Consider the following 9,151-nt stretch of genomic DNA (forward strand, 5'->3'; position numbering starts at 1 on the left):
GCAGGCTCAGCGGCCATGGCTCATGGGCCCAGTCGCCCCGCAGCATGTGGGATCCTCCCAGACCGGGGCACGAACCCATGTCCCCTGCATCGGCAGGCGGACTCTCAACCACTGCGCCACCAGGGAAGTCCCTAAAATATATTATTAAATTAATTTCTACCTGTTCCTTTTTATTTATTAATGTGGCAACTAGAAAAATTTGAATTACATATGTCGCTTACATAGTTCACATAGCCAGTGCTGCTCTAGAGGCTTGGTCAGGTTCAGACTTGATCTTTCAGTGAGAATATTTCATATACTACAAGGGGGTACATAGAAAGACTGGTTACCTCTCTCTTTCTGTGGTAAGAATGATCAGTGTAGTCAGCCTGATCCATCCATTCTAAAATTACCTATCAGCCTCTCACCTAACAGTTTTAGCAGCCATTGATAACTATCGTCATGATGAGGGTTTCTTGCCCTCAGCACTACTGTCATTTTGGGCAAGATAATTCTTTGTTGGTGCTGCCCTGTGCACTGTAGGATGTATAGCAGCATCCCTAGTCTCTGCCTGCTAGATGCCAATAGTATCTCTCCCTGCCTCCAGCTGTGACAATAAAAACGTCTCTAGATATTGCCAAATATGACCTGTGGGGCAAAATCACCTTCCCTACCATCCCACCTCCATCCCCAATTTGAAAATCACTAGTCTAGAGCCCTTATCTCAGTGGAGCCAAACACAAATTCAACCTTTTCAGTGAAGTCTTCCCCTAACACTATCTTCCTACAACCCAAAATCAACCCCTTCAACTCTGTATTTCCCTAGCACTCTGTGACATTCTAGTAGCATTTATTGCATTATTTTACAATTGTTTGGGTCTGTTCCCTTCCCTAGAACCTGAGCTCCTCAAGGGCAGCCTCCACACCTTTGTATTCGTACTGTCTGAAAGAGTATCTGAATGTAGGGCTCAATGGATGAAATGCCTAATCAAGGCAAGAGGCCAGAACCTCTGAGTTCCCTGATCCCACTAAGAAGAAAAGCATGACTGCCCATCTGATTGCTCAGGAACCATTTCTGAAGTTTGCCTATTAGAGAGCCCTTGTGTCGAATGGACTGTTTGTGAGAAGAAGTTTGGAGTCAGACCTGTCATTATAGTTGAGAATTTATTCATTCGTTCAAGAAACATACTGAGCACCAACTACTGGACAAACATTTTTTCCCTCCAAATTAGAGATGTGTGAAGAACAAGCCAGAAAAGGTACTCCCTGAAAAAGCTATATCCTAATGCTAGGGGGATGTGCCTGAGGTGTCAATAAACAAATACACAAATAAATACATAGATAAACAAGATAATCTCAACTTGGGATTGTAAGTGTATAAAGAAAATAAACAACATTATATGATAAAGAGTAGAGAATGGGAAACAATTACTTTTAGATAGAGAAAGAATGAGGTGGAGAAAGCCATGAGCAAAACAGGGAAGGGCATTCCAGGCAGAAGAAAGAACAAATGCCAGGACTCTGCAACAGAAAAGAGCTAGATGTGTTCAAATAACAGATTGCAGGTCAGGGTGACTGGAGCACACTGAGAGGGACATGTGGAACAAGACAGCTCAGAAGCATGGGCAGGACAGTGTAGACCATGGGCAAGTTTTGGACTTTAAGAATGAGAAGAAGGTGTTGAATAGCTTAGGTAATAGATTTGGGGACTTCCCTGGTAGCACAGTGGTTAAGAATCTGCCTGCCAGTGCAGGGTTCGAGCCCTGGTCCGGGAAGATCCCACATGCCGTGGAGCAACTGAGCCCGTGTGCCGCAACTACTGAGCCTGGGCTCCACAGCCCACGAGCCAGAACTACTGAAGCCCGCACGCCCACAGCCCATGCTCCGCAACAAAAGAAGCCACCGCAATGAGAAGCCCGCGCACAGAGACGAAGAGTAGCCCCCGCTCGCTGCAACTAGAGAAAGCCCGCGCACAGCAGCAAAGACCCAATGCAGCCAAAAATAAAATTAATAAATAAATTTATTTTAAAAAAAAAGAAAATAGATTTGAATTACACAATTTACATTTAAAAAATAATAGCTTTATTGAGATATAATCCATGTACTATAAAATTCATCCTTTTTAAAGTGTACTGTTTAGTAGTTTTCAGTGTGTTCACGGAGTTGTGCAGCCATCACCACTATCTAATTTTAGAATATTTTCATTACCTCAGAAAGAAACCTCACTCCCCATTCTCTCTTACCCCCAGACACTGGCAACTACTGATCTACCTTCTCTGTGGATTTGCCTATTCTATATATTTCACATAAATGAAAACATATAATATGTGGCCTTTTGTGTCTGGCTTCTTTCACTTAGCATAAAGTTTTCAGTGTTCATGTATGTTGTAGCATGTATCAGTACCTTGTTTCTTTTTATGGCTGAATAATACTGCATTCTATGGATATACTACTTTTATTTATCCATTCATCTGTTGATGGACACTTGGGTTGTTTTCACTTTTTGTCTATTATGAAAAGTGCTACTATAAACGCTTCATATAAAAGTTTTTGTGTGGACATTATTGTCATTTCTCTTGGGCATATGACTAAGAATGGAATTATTGAGTCCTGTGGTAACTCTATGCTTAACTTTTCAAGAAATTGCTGGACCATTTTTCCAAAATGAATAAACAATTTTACAATCCCACCAGCAATATATGGTTCACCTCCACGTCCTTGCCAACACCTGTCATTGTTTGTCTTTTTTAGCCATCTGAGTGGAATAGAGGAGTATCTCGTGATTTTGATTTGCATTTTCATAATGACTAATGATTTGAGCATCTTTCCAAGTACTTCTTGGACATTTTTACATCTCCTTTGAAAAAATGCCCATTCAAACTTTTTGCCCATTTTTAATTGGGTTATCTGTCTTTTTATTTTTGAGTTGGAAGAGTTCTTTATATTTTCTAGATACAAATCTTTTATTGGATATATAATTTGCAAATATTTCTCCTCATTCTGGAAGTTGTCTTTTCACTTTCTTGATGGTATCCTTTGAAGCACAAAAGATTTTAATTTTGATGAAGTCCTATTTTTTCTTTTGTCCCTTGTGCTTTTGGTGTTATATCTAGTAAGGCTTTGTCTAACCTAAGGTCACAAAGATTTACTCCTGTATTTTCTTGTAAGAGTTTTATTGTTTTAGCTCTTACATTTAGGCCTATGATCCACTTGAATTAATTTCTGTATGTTGTGTGAGAAAAAGGTCCCACTTCATCTTTTGCATAAAGTTATCTAGTTGCCCCAACACCATTTGTTGAAAAGATTATTCTTTTCCCACTGAATGGTCTTGGCACCCTTATCAAAAATCAGTTGACAATAAATGTGAGAGTTTATTTATCGATTCTCAATTCAGTTCCATTACCTATATGTCAATCTTATGCCAGTACCACATGGTCTAGATTACTATAGATTTGTAGTAAGTTTTGAAATTGAGAAGTGTGTGTCTCCCAGTTTCGTTCTTCTTTTCAAGATAGTTTTGGTTATCCTGGTTCTCTTATACTTCCACAAGAATTTTAGGCTCAGCTTTTCAATTTCTGAAAGGAGGCCAACCGAAATTTTGATAGAAATAGTGTTGAATCTGAAGATTAATTTGGGGAGTACTGCCATCGTTAAGTCTTTCAAACCAAGAAAATAGGATGATTTCCCTTTTATTTATGTCTTCTTCCATTTCTTTCGACAATGTTTTGTGCTTTTCAGTATGCATGTTTTGCACGTCTTTTGTTAAGATTATTCTTAACTATTTTACTCCTTTTGATGCTATTGGAAATGGAATTTTAAACATTTCATTTTGGATTGTTCATTTGTGTATAGAAATACAATTGATTTTCATATACTGATCTCATACCTACAACCTTGCTGAACTCATTTACTAGTTCTATAGTGTGTGTGTTTTTTTTGTTTTGTTTTGGTTTTTTTTGCCTAATTGCCTTGGCTAGAATTCCTATAACAGTGTTGAATAGAAGTGGAAAGAGTGGCATATTTCTCTTGTGTATTACCTTAGGGGTAAAGTTTTAAGTCTCTCACTATTAGGTATGATTTAGAAGTGTGTATTTTACAGAGGTCCTTTATCAAGTTGAAGGAATTACCTTTGATTGCTACTTTGTTAGGTATTTTTATCATAAAAGGGTATATAGTATTTTGTCAATGGCTTTTTGGAATCAGTAGTATTACCATATGTTTTTTGTTATTTATCCCCTTAATATGATGCATTACATTGACTTTACTGTGTTGATTCAATTTTGTATTTGCATTCTTGGGACAAGTCTCACTTGGTCATGGTTGTATAATCCTTTAAATATGTTGCTAGATTCAGCTTGCTAGTATTTTGTTAAGGATTTTTGCATTTATATTCATAAGGAATATTGGTCTGTGGTTTTCTTGTGATGCCTTTGTCTGGTTTTGGTATCAGAGTAATACTGGTTTCATAGAATATATTAGGCAGTGTTCCCTCTTGTTCTATTATTTTCTAAGAGTTTGCAAAGGATTAGTATTCTTTTTTAGACATCTGGTAGATTTCAATAGTGAAGCCATCTGGGCCTGGGTTTCTCTTTGTGAGAGCTTTTTTTTTTTTTTTATTACTAATTCATTCTATTTACTTATTATAGGTCTGTTCCGATTGTCTATTTCTTCTTGAGTCAGTTTTGGTAGTTTGTGTCTTTCTAGGAATTTGTCCATTTTTTCTGTGTTATCTATTTTGTTAGCATACAATAGTTCATACTATTCCCTTATAATACTTTTTATTTCTGTAAGTTCAGTAGTGATGTCCTCTCTTTCTCTCCTGAGTTGAGTAATTTGAGTTCTTCTTTTTTTTTTTTCTTGTTCAGTCTGGCTAAAAGTTTGTCAATTTTATTGATTTTTCAAAGAATCAACTTTTGGTTTCATGGAGTTTTTTTCTATTGTTTTCTAATATTTTTTTCACTACCTTCCACACTCATCTGAATTATTTTCTTCCTTCTGCTAGCTTTGGGTTTAGTTTTTTGTATTTTTGTAGTTTCTCAAAGTGGCAGTTTAGGCTATTGATTTAAGATCTTTTTTTTTTTTTTTTTTTTTTTGCGGTATGCAGGCCTCTCACTGTTGTGGCCTCTGCCGTTGCGGAGCACAGGCTCTGGACGCGCAGGCTCAGCGGCCATGGCTCACGGGTCCAGCCGCTCCGCGGCATGTGGGATCTTCACGGACCGCGGCACGTACTCGTGTTCCCTGCATCGGCAGGCGGACTCTCAACCACTGCGCCACCAAGGAAGCCCTAAGATCTTTTTTAATAGAAGAAGTTACACGTAAAATTTCTATCTAAGCACTACTTTTGCTTTATCCCATAAGTTTTAGAATGCTCTGTTTTCATTTTCATTAATCTCAAAGTCTTTTCTTATTTCTCTTGTGATTTCTTCTCTGACCCATTGTCTATTTTAAGAGCATGTTGTATAATTTCCACATATTTGTGAATTCTCCAAATTTCCTTCTGTTATTAATTTTTAATTTCAATCTATCATGGGAGAACATACTTTGTATGTTTTAAATCCTTCTAACATTTTTTTTGGCTTGTTTTGTGGCTTAAAGTATGGTTTATCCTAGAGGATGCTTCATGTGTGCTTGAGAAGAATGTCTGTTCTACAGCTATTGAGTGTTCTATAAATATGTTAAGTGTCTAGTTGGCTTATAGTGTTATTCAAATCTTCTATTTCCTTTGATTTTCTATATGGTTGTTCTAGCTATTGTTGAATGTAGGGTATTGAAGTCTCCAATTATTATTGTCTATTTCTCCTTGCACTTCTGTCAGTTTTTGCTTCATGTATTTTCAGCTCTGTTGTTAGGTGATAAGTTTGTAAGTTTTGTGTCTTTTTCCTCATGGATTGACACCTTTGTCATTACAAAATCTCCTCTGTTTCTATGACACTTCTTGTCTTAAAGTCTATTTTAGGATAGTCGTCCCCCCATCCCCATCCCCAGTTATCTTTGGTTATTCTTTGCATGATATTTCTTTTTATAACATTTTTTCAATCTATTTATGTATTTGAAGCTAAATATGTCTCTTTTAGACAGAATACAGTTGGACAATGTTTTATAAAATCCATTTGCCAATCTCTGCCTCTTGATTAGAGTGTTTAGTTCATTTTGCTATTTGTTTTCTATATGTTTTATATCTTTTTTGTTCCTCTAGTCCTCTGTTATTTCCTTCTTTTGTGTAAAATAGATATTTGCTAGTATACCATTTTAATTCCCTTGAGATACACACACACACACACACACACACACACACACACACACACACACACGCATACACACACACACAAGACTTTGAGATTAATGAAAATGAAAACACAGCATCCCAAAATTTACAGGATGAAGTGAAAGCAGTACTCAGATAGAAATTTTACCTGTTAACTCCTTATATTAAAAAAGATCTTAAATCAATAGCCCAAACTGCCATTTGAGAAACTACAATATATATTTGTATATATATATATTTTTTCAACTTTATAAGGAAGAAGGGATATTCATTTGGAATGGTCTCTCTTTGCCCTCTTTGTACTTTATTCAAACAAAATTATTAAAATAATAATTTATAACCAGATAATTAAGAATTTATTACATTATGTCTGCATCCATTGTTTATAAATGTAAATAACAGTGTGTCACTTTTTTTTTTTTTAGCTGTGTCATGCAGCTTGTGGGATCATAGTTCCCCAACCAGGGATTGAACCTGGGCCCTGGCAGTGAAAGTGCCACGTCCTAACCACTGGACCGCCAGGGAATTTCTACTGTGTATCTCTCAGATGCTTTGGTTAACAGGAAAAAAAGCAGTCCTTGATAAAATGCAATATTTTCACACAAATTTGTGTACTATTTAAGTTTATTAGCCATGGCAACTTAAACTTAAGCAACATAGTAAGTACTTACTATATTCACATGCAAGGAAAAATGCATGAACTGCCTAAACGATATAGCATTAAAAAAATTAACATTCACTTCCAACTATTCTGTGGCTATTAACATCATGTGGTGCCTTTAAAGGTCAAAAACAATAAGCTGTCTAGACATATTCTGAATAGTAATAGTATTACATTGTGAATTTTATTTTCAAATTTAGGTCAATAAGAAGGAAAATAATAAAGTTAAGTAGTCAAAAGAAGTATCTAAAAAAGGACATTTATATATACAGAGGATTTGAACAGTACATATTCACTTCCAGTTGATTCAATCCTATTTACACATTTAAAATAGAAAATACATCTTTTTTTTTTTTGGCCAGCCTGCGAGGCTTGCAGGATCTCGGTTCCCCAACCAGGGACTGAACCCCAGCCATCGCAGTGAAAGTGCTGAGTCCTAACCACTGGGTCACCAGGGGATCCCCAAAATACATCTTAATTGTCAAGAAGCTGAAGACATTTAGCACCAGGAAAGGAACTTTACTTAGCCTTTGATCATGACCTCAATTTCTTGACATAGGAAAAGAAATTTTATGAAATCTCTATGTATTTATCACTATCAAAAGAATTTTGAAAAGTAACTGCTATATATCATCAATTCACAAGCGATTCAAAGGGAAGAAAACCTTAAAACTGGGACTCCTTGATATTGCGCACAGCTCTCCTACGGTGGTCTGTTTTCATCTCCTTCAAGGCTTGCTCCAATTGCTGAACCAAATGGAGCAGTGTGGCTGGGTGTGTCTGCAGAACTTGGGTGTTATGACCTCCATTCTATTAAGGTGTAGCTTTATAGTCACTGTTGGTTTAATCTGTTGCCTGAGGCTTCTGCTTGCAAGCTGTACATCTAGTCGCCATTCAAGGGCTGTGGTAACTGGGGAGGTCTGGTGCTGATTCACTCAGGATAGTTCTGATCTCCTTTCTGTTGTCCAGAAAAAGCTGAAGTAACAGTTTGTTCAATTCTTCAGAGAATCACAGAACAAAAACAGTCTTGGAAATCCAGTTCAGAAATCATAAGCTTTGAACTTTCAGTGAGGAGGTATATTAATACTTCCACACCATGTTGGACAGTGTCACTACTCACACTGAGCTTTCTCGCAGCGCCTTTGTAGATCTTGGGGTTCGAGCCTCACCTCGGGAACTCCACCACAATTCGCCCAAACTCAGAGACCACCGTGCTGTCCACTTGAGGCAGGAAGGCCAGGTGCTCCTTTTGCTCCTCTGACAGGACCAGTGGCATCTTCACCGGGCGGCCGATTTCATCCTTATTTTTTTTAAGTTAGTCTTAGTGGTTGCCCTGGCATCTTATTTTTTTAATTAATTAATTAATTAACTGATTGATTAATTAATTTATTTTTGGCTGTGTTGGGTCTTCGTTTCTGTGCAAGGGCTTTCTCTAGTTGTGGCGAGCAGGGGCCACTCTTCGTTGCGGTGCGTGGGCCTCTCACTGTCGCGGCCTCTCCCGTTGCGGAGCACAGGCTCCAGACGTGCTGGCTCAGTAGTGGCTCATGGGCCTAGTTGCTCCGCGGCATGTGGGATCTTCCCAGACCAGGGCACGAACCCGTGTCCCCTGCATTGGCAGGCAGATTCTCAACCACTGCGCCACCAGGGAAGCCCTGCCCTGGCATCTTAACTTAAAACAATTTAGTTCAGATTAATACCAACTAATTTTCAATAGTATGTGAAAAAACGCTCAAATAAATGAAATTCCTTCCCCCTTCTTCATGCTATTATTGCCATACAAGTTACATGTTTACACATTATAAGTGCATCAATAGTTTTATAATTATTGCTTTATGCAGTTTTTAAAATCAGATAATAGAAAAAAAGAGTTACAAACAAAAATACATTTATACTTTCTTTTATATAATATTTATCTATGTAAATGGTAACTATGTAGTTACCATTACTGGTGCTCTCTAAATCTTGTGAATTCAGTTTACTCTCTAGTGTCCTTTTATTTCAGCCTGAAGGACTTCTTTTAGTATTTCTTGTAGGGCAGGTCTGCTAGTAATACATTCTCTGTTTTTATTTTTCTGAGAATTACTTAATTTCTCCTTTGTTACTGAAGGATAATTTTCTGGTTATAGAATTCCTAGTAGATGGTCTTTGTTCTGGCACTTTGAATATGTCGTCTCACTGCTTTCTGGCCTCCAAAATTCTGAAGAGAAATCAGTTTTAATTATTACTGAAGATCCCTAGAACATGAT

At 37.3% G+C, this 9,151-nt stretch overlaps 1 pseudogene across 1 annotated transcript; it reads right to left on the reverse strand.

Annotated features, from left to right (window-relative positions):
* Positions 1–7,571: 7,571 nt before the first annotated feature.
* On the reverse strand, positions 7,572–8,181 carry LOC309819904 (COMM domain-containing protein 2-like; annotated as a pseudogene). The gene has a single exon. The product of its transcript is annotated as a COMM domain-containing protein 2-like (transcript).
* Positions 8,182–9,151: the final 970 nt, after the last annotated feature.

This window comes from Grampus griseus (genome assembly GCF_964374135.1).
Source record: "Grampus griseus genome assembly, chromosome: 3".
In the NCBI taxonomy this organism is placed as follows: Eukaryota; Metazoa; Chordata; class Mammalia; order Artiodactyla; family Delphinidae; genus Grampus; species Grampus griseus.